Genomic DNA, 14,193 nt, shown 5'->3' with positions numbered 1-14,193 from the left:
CTACAGAGACCAGCATGGTGCCACCAGCAACACCAATGCCAGCTTGCTGGTGGTACTCATTTGCAGTATTATGCATAGTATGAGCATATAGGGCATGCTCTAGTGGAGGGTGGTCTCAAACTTTGTGTACATGAGAACAGGGAGGAGCAGGAACACTGAACTGGACCTGCTAGCATGATCGCTTTAAATGTTACTCATTAGTTCTGCAAGGATCATTTGGCTGTTCTTACCCTTTTAACAGTGCTGCACTGGCAAGGCATTCATGGCCAGGATCCTGTGGAGCTCTGATATGCTTAAGATTGTTCAAGCTTGTATTCTTTACTGATGGCAATTGTAACAAATTACTAAGTTAATTGATGCTACCATCAGTGAGATTCATTTGTCTATCATTATTTCAGGGACCCTACTCATTTTCTACTGTTGCAGATGATGAAGTTGTAGCTGGCCTGACTGTGGCACAGGCACAAAATGCAGTTATATTTTAAGTGGTTAAATGAGAGTGATGGAATGAGTGATGAAAGAGCATTGGAAGGCTGAAGGCAAGAGAGCACTAACTCCCAGTTTAAACACAATGACTCAAAACAGTATTTTTAACTCTCACTGGCTACCTATTGTTAATTCAGCTAAAAGTGGATGCTTTCAGAAGATATGTACCCTACACACTGATGATTTCCTTTACTCGTTTGTCCAACCAGAATTCAGCAGAACTTGCAATATCAGACCAGCTGCAAGAGAAGCGGACACCATGTTCCAACAACAAGGTTCACACCTTTTATCTACCTCTAGTCCTGTGCGTTACGATGGGATATACTCTATCTGCTTGGTACAAGAGTTTAAGGCCACACATTCTACATTTCTGGGCTGTTCTACAACATTTGCAGAGCATGTTGTGTCTGTATAGCTTAATGGGCTTCAGACAAGTAGAGATGTACTGTTTAGTGAGCATTACATCAGAATTATTGTAAAATTAACTTCTACAGGTAATTTAATATTCTCTCAAAACTTCATGAAAAGCTTTTAATTCGTCACTTCTTATATGGTAGAGACAGACGGCCAATAAAAGCAAAATTAAGCTGTTTAATAGGTTAAAATATAGTGGAAAACGAATTGCTAGACAGACCAAATTTGAGATCAATAATCATAGAATCAGAGACTTATTAAGGCTGGAAAAGCCCTCCAAGATCTTCTGGTCCAACCGTCCCCCTACCACCATCACCCACCAAACCATGTCCCAAAGCACCACATCCAACCTTTCCTTAAACACCCCCAGGGACGTTGACACCACCACCTCCCTGGGTGACCTATTCCAATACCTAACCAAATAATAGTACTGTCTGGTAGTAAGTGCCATTTAAGATGAACATTCAAAAAATTCACATACTGAGAGCAGCTACAGACAGCTTTAGTGCCAGCAACTTGCAACTCCAATCTGATGACAACAGTTCGTCTTCCCTACTCCCACTTTTTCTTTCACATGTGCAACTAGAATGTGGAAGAATGATTTCCCTCAGCTTGCATTCTGCAGGCAGTGGTGTCCTAGAGTTCACACTGTCTGCTATATAAAGCATGGCAGCCAGAGAGCCTCATGTGGATCAAGATCTTAGAACAGTGCTATGAATCACTCCAGGGCTCTGCACCCCAACCACCTGCTGTGCAGTAGGTATTTCCCACTTTCACTGTCCTCAAGGTAGTGACTAAAATTCACATACACTCCTGTGACTGGGTGCCATTGCATATCAAGAGTACACCCTCAGTTTTGGCACACTAGCAGTCATCTTAAAATCCAGTGTAACAGAAATAATATTTGCAGTCTAGCATTGTCTGCAAGAAAGACAAGACAGCAAGATGATGAAATGGTACTCCATCCAGCTAACAGAGAAGTGGTTGGAAAGGCTGAACAATTCTGCCACAGAGTGGAAGAAATATCTCCAAAGGTATCTCTGAAGCCACATTGTACCGATGGTATCAAGACAAAAGACATGTATCTTATTTCAAGACTCTTCTTGAAATAAGGTTTGTTTGTTTTTTAATGCTAGGTGTGTCACAAACCCAGGTATAAGGCCAAATGCACAGTATATTTAGTGCTGCTGTTTTATGGAGGATTGACGAACAGGAAATAAGATTTTTCAGAATCAGGTTTACCTTTTTTTTTTTTTTTAATGGAAACATTATTTTCTAAAATTTTCTTATCAGAGGGAAAAAATTGGATAAATTTCTGCGCTGTGAAGAGAAAACCCCATAGGGACATCTACAACATTGTTTAAGGAGATAAACCGAAACAGAACTACTTAAATGAAAAAACAGGTAGTGGAAGAGGGTAGTTTGCCCCCTGGGAGACATAAACAGTGACAAAAAGACAAGATATGACATTTTCTTACTATGTTCAATTACAAGTGACCACTGAACAGTGTCCAGATCTGCAGAAGCATTTGACTCAAACTATTGGCTTTCCAAGTGACCTTTAAGAAGTTGGGACTTTTTGCTCCCTCTCAAAACAGTGCCTTCAAAAGTGAATTTCTAATTTGGGTACATCATTTACTTTCTTCATTGTAACTACAAATGTAAAACAAACAAAAACAGACAAAAGAATTCTAAAAATACTTATGTAAACCTGAAGGAATGTGGTTAATCTGTGGGTCTTTTTAAAGGCATCATAAAAAAATCCAGGTGTGAGTTTACAGGGAAAATATTTTACACTGCAACATACTTCATTTTATGTAAGACCTTATAGAGAAAGGGGGTTGCCTTCATTATAAATAATACATTATTTAAATGTATATATAATACATAATGTATATGTGATCCATTTATATTCTTTATATAAGTTAAATATTTAATTCTGGACTATACCGAAATGAATGTCACAGTCCACCTCATGGTACACAGCAGTCCATCATGAACAATGTGTGCATAATGTCAAGAATTCACATCTTCACACATTTAGCTTGCCACTGAAAAGAAGAAAAGTGTTTCACTTCCTTGTGTGATAACAAAATAGAGCTGATCTCCATGGAAAGATCATTTTTTTCCAAGTTCTTTACTCTATGAGTCTTGTGGGAAGAAGAGTTAATCTGAACAAAAAGCATTGTGTAGAAGTACACACACATTTGATATCAAACCCTGAGAATGATATGAATTTTCATTAGAACAGCTTAGGACAAAAAGGGTTTCAGTGTTTACATTTTAATTTACTTTAAAGATATTTTAGAACATTTGATCGTGATTATTCTTTCCCAGAATTATTACTTTTATGAGAAGTCTAAAGCTTAAACCCCTTTTTGAGAACACTCAATATTTTATCTGAAAAATCAGAAAAACAGATAGTTGCTACAGAATCACTATGCTAGTACTCATATACTCATAATTAAGCACATAAGTTAAGACTTGGAATAGTTTGGGTCTTCATCTTGAAATCTACAGCTGATATCCTTTAGCAAGTTTTTGCAGTATAATAGCAATGAAAGCACTGATCATAAAGCCAAGTTTCCAAACCAATTGTCACTTTTCAAATCTGCTCTGCAGATATCAAAACTTAAAAGAATTTCTGAGGAAAACACAATCCCATTCCCACCACTAATAAGCATATCCTGACACAGTATTACTGCATTCTTCACATACACAATAGAATTCACTAATTAGCATTCTGATAAAAGTCACGCCCTCCTAATTGGAACTCCTGCCAGAGAGCAGATTCATCACAGTGTATTGGCATGGCCCTAAACAATAGATTAACTCTACACCTGCCTATGAAAGACCTTAATTACAACCCCACTCCATTATTTACCTGAAGGGAAAGAAAAGCCTGGTGATCTGATCTAAGAGTAAGGAGCAGGGTTTGATTTAACGGTTCTGGCTTTAGTTTTTCTGACACAGAGTGCTGAAAGTAAAGTGATTTACAAAATGAATATCCCCTGCTGAATCACTGTTCATGTTTTCTCAAAAGCGTTAAGTAACAAGCCTTGCATTAGTACAGGCTAGGTACAGAAACATCTGGCTATTTAGTGGTCTGGCCTCTCATCTGGATTCAACCCCAGCACCATGGGGTAACTGGCTGTGCTAGCAAACACTGTAAACTATTTCCCTTCCCTGGGCCACCAAACCCTGCTCTAGACCAGCACTATGTTTGCATCTCAGCTGCACTGTCTCCAAATCCTCCCCAGAATTAAGGGGGACAAACTGTTTGCAATGACCTGAACAATGCTTATTTTTACTCTTGACTGGATTCTGGTTCTGGTAATGCTAACAATGGTTCCCTTGCATAAAGAACTAGTCATTTGTAGCCTAATTCAGGAAATTGGAGACCAAGTTGTTATTCTTCTATAGCCAGAAAGGGCTTGATGCTACTGATGCTTTATCATACCATGCAGTGTGCTGTATTGGGGAAGGGGAATGTTTTTTTCTCTTTCCAAAATGTAAATTTTCTGTGTGTGCATATACATTGTTTTATATATGCATATACATGTTTTATATATATATAAAACATGTGTATGTATATATATACATATACACACACACACACAAATGTTTGGTAAAAAGTAAAAACAGTTTATGGAGCAGTGTCCAGAAATCCTCGCCTCCCATCTGAACTTTTTTTACCACTAGACAGAAGACCCATTATTGCCTCTTCTGGAAGGGCTTACCATGCAGTTGTGCAGCAGATATACAGCCTAGATATGTATTAGCTCTACAGTTATTTCCTTTCAGGCATTTAAGACTGTTTTTTATCTGACTATGAAACAAAACATCTTTCACTTCCTGGTCTCTACACCTGTACCTTCCAGACAGTGCTGTAAACAGCAGTTAAAGATTGTATTTTCTTAATACATATTAAGAAACATATTTCTAATGCTATATCTGAACTATCCTTCAATATCTTTTTTCTCTCCCCTACCAAGAAAAAGAGCTAAGCTAACAATTTGCTCATATGTTTTTTGTTTCCAAGACATTCTACTGTCTTTCTGTATACCAAATATCTGTAAATAGACTGTAGTAAAGGCACTGATAACAATAACAAACTAGAAAGCAAACAGCTTTGGCAGCAAGTAGCAACATATGCAAATACACAAAAGGACAGCAAGTTCACAGAATAGTTATCAAATTGTGAAAGTGAGCAATTGGTCCTTTATTCTGTTAACTGCAGCTTTCCCTTTCAGGGAAAAGCTTCCTTTGTCCTTCCTGAGCATATTATTTATTGAGCTTCAAACATTATCTGGGGACTTCAGGCACGTAACTAACATTCAACAGTATTTCAATTAAAAAAATAAAATAAAATAAAAATAATAAAAAAAAAAAAAAAAAAACAAGAACATAACAAAACAGCCCCAAATCTCCACTAGAGTGAATAACCAATTCCAGGAGATATATGTATATACACACAATTGTGTGTGTATATATATTTATGTATATGTATATATAATTATTATTATTATTATTAGGAAGATTGGGATTTAGTTGTCAGGTAGGAAAACTGCACAATTGCTGAGGACTCTGTTTTTCTAAATAAAAGTGCCTGGCATCCAAGAGATCACTTTCTAAAGGCTTAAACCTTTTTAAACCTATTTCCTTTCGTGACTCTTCACTTGCAATTTGTCCGGTGAACTTGAGAAGAATCACAGCTCTGCAGAACTGAGGAGAAAGGAAGGGCTGGAGCAGCCCTCATAGTGATACTTCCCCTCAGGACCCTATGTGCTTCCACTTGGAAATGTGATCAGGAGACAATGAAATAACTACAGTTCCTCTTCAACACTTTTCACAGGTTCCAGCAGAAGGTTGGAGAAACCTCTGATAGAGCAAAAGGCCATAGGTACAGATGGAAGAAGTATCTAACAGCTACATAAACAGAAAGACTTATCAAAAGGGTGAGAAAAAACACTGTCTAAAGTCTATTCCTCATCAGCCTTCCATGACAGAGTTAGGATACACTTCTCAAAATAAGTTTTTGAGGCTAGGTTGTATGAAAGCTTCTAGTAATACTCTTTGGAGACTCATGTCTGTAGTAGCATATCACAAGGCAATAGAAAAATATAAAAACATTCTTCAGACTTTATCTTGCTATACCAATTAAATAGAAACGAAAAATATTAGTGTTTGGTGCTTGACAAAATGTGATTTTTCTAACAGTGATCTTCATCAAGTTATTTTCTGTCTACAACAGCAACATGCTAACTTGGCTTGATATTGCAAAGGAAGATATCCTACTTATTCTCAATTAGGAGTAATACATTACTTTTTTTTTTTTTTTACTAACCCTAAACCAAACTATTAGTTCAAATTTGATTAATAAATTTTAGAAGTTTTCTAACAGACTACTTAGAAAAGAATTTATCTGTGAAAAGAAATGTTGATTTGCAGTCCTCTTCTGAAAAATGAGAACGTAAAAATGACAACTTTCCATGCTCTCCACAAGCAGTCAGTCTGACATCACCTGACTTCATGTCACATAAAAAGGTGATATTTTACTCTGACTAGTCCTACAGGACTAACACAGATGGAACAATCTGTATGTTGTTCCTATACCCAACTGAAAGAATAGTCACTAAGTACTACTCAATTACACTTTGCAAACGCATTGTGAAGAGGGTTTAAATTAATTTACAGAACTCCATTTAAAGTTATCAAACGGAAGCTAGAAAGATATAATCATAATTGTACCCTGTTTACAGAGCTGGCAGTTAGTTTGCAAATCTAGTAATTTCTAAATTAACTGTAACTATTTAATAGAAATAGACATAACTGCCTAAAATAACTATTAGCTAATAGCTAATTAAATCAATAGTCAGATGCATCTAGAATTGATACCGTTCTCTCAAAGAAACCAATGACAATGATACTTTAACTACATGCCTGTTTTCCTGTTTTCAAAATAAAACTTTCATTTACCAGCATATCAACATTTAGGTGCTGAATGAAACAGTCTTAAAATGTAATTCTTCTATATCCATTGATCTTGAAAGCTACTGCAAAGTCCCAATTCTAATATGAATTGTAATAAAATAAAGCAGCAGCCAATAATGCACAGTGAATCTTACCTCGTGGTTTGGGGTTTTCTAGTAGACCACAAAACTTTGCATCAGACATGCAACAAAGAGTCAAGAAGACAAAGTTAAATTTTGTAAAATCCCATGAAGCCTCCTCTAAAGTGGTGTTTATGTATTTTTTTTAACCCTTCTCTTCTTTCTCTTCTTATCCTTCTTCTTCAAGAGAATGAAGCAGATGATTTATTTTATTAGAAAATAAATAAATGCTGGAACTGATTGGAAAAAAAAGTGTTTTGAACGCACATGACATAACCATACAGAGATTTTTCCCCTCTGGCATAGGCCAAAAACATCGATTTTGCAGGTGCATTCTTAGGGCTTACGTGCCTTGGCAAGGTAATCTTTTATAATCAATGATCATTAAAATTTTGCAAGTGCTCAATCTATGGAAGTATTCAGAACTGTACAGGTTTGAATCTTGGCACACCTTTTGCTACTGAGTTTCTTGCTAAAACCAGACTGACTTTCATATGTTGCCTTCCTTCCAGCTGCATTTAACTGTGATCATTGACCTGATTTAAGGAAGCAAAGGCTAGACAACAATTTCATACAAAATTATGCCTTCAGCCAATAAACTGAGCATACTGGAGACCACAGGTGTAACAAGATGGCTGGCTATATTTTCCATTCATGTCTTGACCCTCAGGTGCATTCACACTGTGTTGTGATATAACCCTCCAGATTTTGTCTCTAATGACTCTAAACTCAGCAGATCAGGGAGGGGCGCATGCCTTCTTACAGCAGGTCCCACATGTTCATGCTTAAGTGCCAAGAGTACTTCAAATCTACATGAGAGAAAGACACGGGGTTCAGAGGCAGCTCTGGCTGCCAATGAGACAGGTTGCACAGCAGCAGCATCCAAGAAACCCTGAAGACCACTTGTGATACTGAACATGAGACAGAAGGAGACTGCTGCCTGCAAGCATTCTGAAAGGAAGAACAAAAGCCTGAGGAAAATACTTAATTACCATATTGAGACTCCACCTCATGTTTTCCTTCCCTCATGGGTAATAAGCATGTCTAATGTATTTATGTGATACTCAGACCTGATAATGGCCATATAGCACAAATTTATCTATACAGCTTTACTCCACCTAGCCTGAGCAATAAGGCAGTATTCAGCCACGTTGCACAGAGCTCAGGATGAAACAAAAACTTACCCGGGAAACATCCTGCTGTGATTAACCTACTTCTAAGACCTGACCTAATCAAGTGATATTTACTGAAATATGTTTAGTGACCTGGAATCATTACTTGGCCCGTAATATTAACTTAGCTTTGAAGTGCTGCTGGCTTTTATGTTTAGAAAATGAGGAATGTGTCTGATACTTGACCACACTGTTCTATCTGCAGATAGCATCCAGTTATGTTTCTTCAGAGAAAGTACAAGATGCTGACATTTCAGGTTTAAATTAAGGCATAGAGAGGTCATCAAAGTTGAGGGAGAAAGTAAAGTAACACTAGAAAGTTTATAATCAATTTATAGAAATAGTACACAGGGCTATAATTCTTACAATGACGACTTATTTTGTTGCTCTGATTTGCAGTACTTGAGTCAGACCAAACATTCTGCTTTAATAACAATATCTTATTCACCAGATGGTTAAATCAAGGTTTCCCAATAACCTACAGCGTAGCAAGCAAGCAAGAATCATGTTACAGTTGCATTGTATCCTAAGCCCTTTTAGCAATAGAATTGCCCATAAAGGAAAGTTATAGTACCTTCATTATACTAAGCCTAAAGACTGTCATGTTCCCCAAAAAGCTTAGGGTTTTCTTTTCCTCCTACTCTTCAAAGTTTTATAGTTCTGTTCCCTAAAAGGCAGGGTAAACTTCTGTTCTAATAAGTTTTTGGTTTGGTTTGGTTCTGTTGTTTGTTTTCCTTTATTTATTTTTTTTCTTCAGTGACTGGAATAAAGTTGACAGTGTGTAATACAAATAGGCTAGAACAGTGTTTCATACTTTTCTTGAAGCCCCAAATTAACTCTGCTGCTCCAAGCAGCAGAAGCACAAACACAACACACCCACATTAAGCACTGCATATAACCTGGTAATCAAAGTTGACTTGAAAAAGCTTTTTATGTCTGCTGATATAGCATGTCTCATTGCAGGTGATCACAAAGAAAAGCTTTTAGATATTATAGTAGCACCTGCAGAAAGAAATTATCCTGAAATTATGACTCACCTTCACAGTTCCATTCATAGCATAGATAGCACTTACTTCCCAAGCACAGGACTTTGAGAAAAATACATGCAGCTAAGCAGGACCAGCTTCACTACACAACCTGCAGTCAGCAGAGGGCAGTGGAAAGTGTTTTCTTGGAAACTTCATTTCTAGATGCAGTGCTGCTGCTATCCTCTGCATTTAGAAACATTTTATGATATTTTGTCTGAATAAGCTCATTTCAAGATACAAAGCTTTAAATATAAAATAATTCAAGGCTCCTCAGCTACTCATAGCAAGCAATTTCCCCAACCTGACACAGTCAAAACATTCGACATGCAGCAGCAGAGAGTACTGGTTTAGACAGGCCAGGGTTCATCGTCATCAGTTTTAAAGCAGCTTGCAGTCACCAGGCCCAGAAAATGAAGGCAATGGAAGTGCAGACAGTCCATCCCATTCTCCACTCCTGTTCCAATACTGAGTGTCTTGTGCTCCCTTTTAGCAGTTTTTAAAGTCTAATCAGCACTTAACCTAGCTTTACCTAAATCTGACTTTGCTTAGTATCACAGAATCAAAGAATGTTTTGGGTTGGAAGGGACACATAAGATCATGTAATTCCACCCCCCCTGCCATGGGCAGGAGCACCTTCCACTAGACCAGGTTGCTCAAAGTCCCATACAACCTGGCCTGAAGCACTCACCTGAACAGGAAATTCAGAATTATAGTTCCAGAGCTAAATAGATCCCCAGTCAATACCTATTTACCAAATCTTATTATTTCCCATGCACATAAATATTAGAGAACTTTTTTTATTAAAATTTATTTTTTTTGTCTACCATGCCAGGGTTCCTACAGCTATATAGCAGCTTAATGGAGGTGGGGAAGGATGTTGTTGCTGAATTTAAAGTTATAAAGAATTCCAGTTGTTGACAAATCTGTTTAAAGCCAGAAGTTGCCAAGCGCAAATCTGGGACACTGAAATAGTCTATGATATCAGCAAAACTTAGACTGACATGTTTTTCTTTTGCCTTAACTGTTCTTCACATACTAGTCAGAAGACACTTATTTAAACTTAAAAAATCATAATATTAAAAAAAAAAAGTGGGGAGATACTTACATAGCTACATGGTTTGTTTAGACTACTGTTTAAGGCTGCAGGAAAGAACACTTCAACTTTTTCCTCATATGCTAAGCGGTATTCTGCCCAAAATATTCACTAAGAATTAGTTGTATTCCATACTCATGGAGGTTCCATAACCGTTCACAACAGCACATAATATTTCTCATATAAGAAAAAAAAGTGAAGGGTTTTTAAAAGTATTTTTCACTCTCTAGCTTTAACTTTAAAAGTTTTTTCCTTTTTTTTTTTTTTTTTTTTTTTAATTTTTATTAGGTCTTGACACATTGCAGATGTAATACATTTTCAATTTCTAAGCATCTGTAGGGTCTTCACATATCTGAGTAACAAAAAAATACCGCTCAACGTATCTTCTTCATATTTTAGGTAAGGGTGAGAGGTAAAAAAAGATTCATTGTATATTTCCAAAAGGTGTTAGTCCTCAATTTTCATGCCAGCAGCATTCAACATTGCCTTTTTAAGGAATTCTTAGGAGACTTTGCTTTGTAGGAACCTAGCTTTCTTTTCTGGAGAGTAAAGGATAATCTCCTAATGCACAGAGTCTCCGCAAAATCATCCTACTTATCCCAGGAACAGGAGCAAAAAATTTAAGAGTTTAAATATGGCAACACATAAGTGCATCTCTGTAAACTCTTGAGAGTTTCACAGAGCAACTACACAGCTCTCGCTGGGAGTATTCCTGCCTTTCAGGTTATGAATTACCTGCTGCAGCCAAGCTGTATGGCTCTGAAAGGCTTTGTGTTATGGATTATGACAAGCCCAGGACATGACCTGTAGATAACAATATGAGAATTCACTAGGGCTCTAGTTTCTGGATTTCTTTTTTATTATTATTTTTGCAACTCTTCCTGTTTCACAAGAAAAATATTGTGTATAAAAGCAATCAGATCTAATGTTATATCACGTACTGGAAAGTGCCTGTACAGAGATAGCTAATTACAATCTGTTAGCATGATCATTCAGAATAGGCTTTCATACATTTATCATTAAAATCCTAAAATATTAGGACTGTTGCAAGGCAACTTATTTTGTGACTTACAGACTTACTTGGAACTGGCTTTTTCCTGTGTTCTTGACTTGTCTCATCTTTATCCTTGAGAGGTGCCTGATTACCAGGCTAATCTAACAGCTGTAGCTATACCTTTGGCAATGAACAAGATCTGGATTTAGATGCCAAACATACAAATACTTTGCATTTTACTGTCTGAGCCAGATTCCCAGAGTTTTTCATATTCACATTGCAATGATGAAGATAAATAGGGTTCCTCTTGTTGCACAGACTTAGGAAGTAGAACAAGTAGTGTGTGCTAATGGAGTCTGTGCATGCATGCACACTGTCCATTAAAACAAAAGATTGCAGTAGCACTGGGAATAGTTCTTTTTGCATGTAGCATTATCAAATCAGTTTTAAACTCTAAAGGAATGGATTTGTACCCAAGAATCTGCATCAGTAACTGGGGAGGGTGGGGTGGGGGATGATTATAAATAAAGCTCATTTTTCGTTTCAACAAATCTATCATCACATTGAGACATAACAGCATGGAGTAGCTGTTTATTTAGACACAAACACTTCACACTGAATTATATTATTAACAAAGGAGGAGGTAAAACCACAAGTAGTCTCTAATAAAGTGTCAACTGCTAAATAAGAGGAGGCAAGTAAGTACCATGACATTAAATCTATGACATTATGTCTCAAAAACCAAAAAACTTCTTTTTCAGCCTAAATAGGAAAGCTTTGCTGGACAGAAGCAGGCTGTGCACAGCCCAGACTTCCAAATAAAGTTTCACATAAAGAAATAAAAAAAAATATATAGAGGAAATGAGTATGAAACAGTTCCCTCTTTTTTTTTTTTAATGTATTTATTTATGAACAAATTATATTAAAATATTTTATTTCTATAACAAGTAATAAAGAGGATTAATTGTTTTTGTGTCTCATATCATTCTCTAGAAGCCACCATTTACAGAGCATTTTTATTCCTCCACTGTGAAAGCTGTTTGTAAAGCTGACTTCTTTAATGGGGATCTAGAGGGCGAGAAGTAGTCCTTTACAAGGAATACTTTCCAGGTCCATGGGCAAAACACAAAGCTTTCTCAAACAAGTACTGATGACCCTGTAGCTCTGCTGCATGGCTCTTAAAAGGAAGTTGCACTGCCATTGTGGTGCTCTGAGAAGACAGAAATGGACTAACCCTTCCTAAGTAAACGATAAGGGGTGAAGATTTTCACAGCCCACAAGCCAAGTGGCACTTGATACAGGAACTATTTTATTTTCAACACCACACATACTTCCTGATGGAACACAGGTTTCACTCTACTATCTCCCAACAGACGCTAACTGGTGAAAATCATAGATCTATGTATCAACAAGCTGAAGGCTGACCTACTTATTTACAAATAAGATATTACAAGATATATATGATATATACGTGATCAACCTTGCCATCGTTATTTGTGTGAAGGCCCTGTCAATCTCTAAGATGTTTTCACCTGCTGAGGAACAATCAGGACCTCTATTTGCCCACACAAGCATACAGGAAAGGAATCAGCTTTGTCATGAGCAGAAATAAATAGGTTCAGGATTAACAAGACATACAAGAACAATTCTTGTAAATGGTTCAACTCCAGGTATGATTTATTGAGGAATCATTGACAGCAACAAGAAGATGGATGAAGGCAATGAAAACCAGTGCACAAGGACAAGCCATAACAACTTCAGAGCACTTCAATTCAAACTCACTTAGTCAATACCAAGAATTGTCTGTTCTCATACTGCTAACTTTCAGTTCTGGTGTAATTCTCAACTTTCAATTCTTGGTCCAAAGAGGTTGCAAACTCTTTTCCCCACATACTTTTTACTTTTGCAAGTTCTACAATTTCTACTTTACTTTTTCCTTGGGGTTAAAAAGGTCTCACAAACATATAGTTAGATTTCATCAACATCTGCTTTATGGGTACAGTGTTGAAAACATAGCAACACTTACCTGTCTTAGGAATCTGAAGTAGCCTTCTTTCTTGCTTTTCAGATGTTTCTACATTCTTATAGTTTCATCCATTGAAGATGCTCATAACCTAATGGCAGCTGCACACTCCCTTCACTGTATTCTTCCTGGGGAATGCTCTCTACCTCCTTTCCCAGCCCACAGACCTCTTCCATCTTTCTACTAAAGAAGTATTCATCACTACTAGATGGAAGTTAAATTTCATGTATGGACAATAACATCAAAAAAATTTCCTATGTTTTATGCATGTTGTAAACCTTTACATACCTTTATAAATAAAACCACCACAAGCCTAACCAGCATGATATCTTCTAGAAAAGAGCAAACCACAGGCCCTCCTGATAGCTATATATACAAGCACCTGAATGCTAATCTAGATAATGAGATACTTAAGGAGGTGTCCTTAAGGATAGAGAACACCACAGAAAACCTAAAGTATATTAAGGTACCTAACATTCTTTAAATATTTTGTTTATTTGTTTACACTATTATTGTAGAAAGGGTAATGTTTACAGTGAATCAGAGTTAATCAGAAATACAACATACATGCAGACACAAAGTTTGATCTCTTATAGATATAGAAAGGTTCTCAGACTCACCCTATTGACATCTTAGAAAACTCAATGTCTTTCTTGTCATTAGTCTTTCCAGTGCTCAAGCCTCTTCCTACAAGTCGTAAACTGCAGTGATGCAGGCTGAAGCTCATTGAAAAAGATACAGAAAGAAGTAATACCAAGAAGAAACTGTCAGGAACAAAAAATTAAACAGATCTAGTCACTGTAACCAAAATAAAATCTATAAAGCAACAGATGAAGGATGAACTATAATAGTAAAACTACTATCATTGAG

At 36.8% G+C, this 14,193-nt stretch overlaps 1 protein-coding gene across 2 annotated transcripts in view; it reads right to left on the bottom strand.

Annotated features, from left to right (window-relative positions):
• Positions 1-13,615, bottom strand: part of GRID2 (glutamate ionotropic receptor delta type subunit 2) — a 781,470-nt gene extending 767,855 nt beyond the window's left edge. For both annotated transcript variants that reach the window (XM_068681714.1, XM_068681715.1), the window contains exon 1: positions 13,327-13,615. The gene's annotated coding sequence lies outside the window, so the exon portion shown is untranslated. The remainder of the gene's footprint in view (positions 1-13,326) is intronic.
• Positions 13,616-14,193: the final 578 nt, after the last annotated feature.

This window comes from Anas acuta, chromosome 4 (assembly GCF_963932015.1).
Source record: "Anas acuta chromosome 4, bAnaAcu1.1, whole genome shotgun sequence".
NCBI lineage: Eukaryota > Metazoa > Chordata > Aves > Anseriformes > Anatidae > Anas > Anas acuta.
Note: the sequence above shows the minus strand (reverse complement) of the source record. Positions and strands in the feature narration are given on the sequence as shown.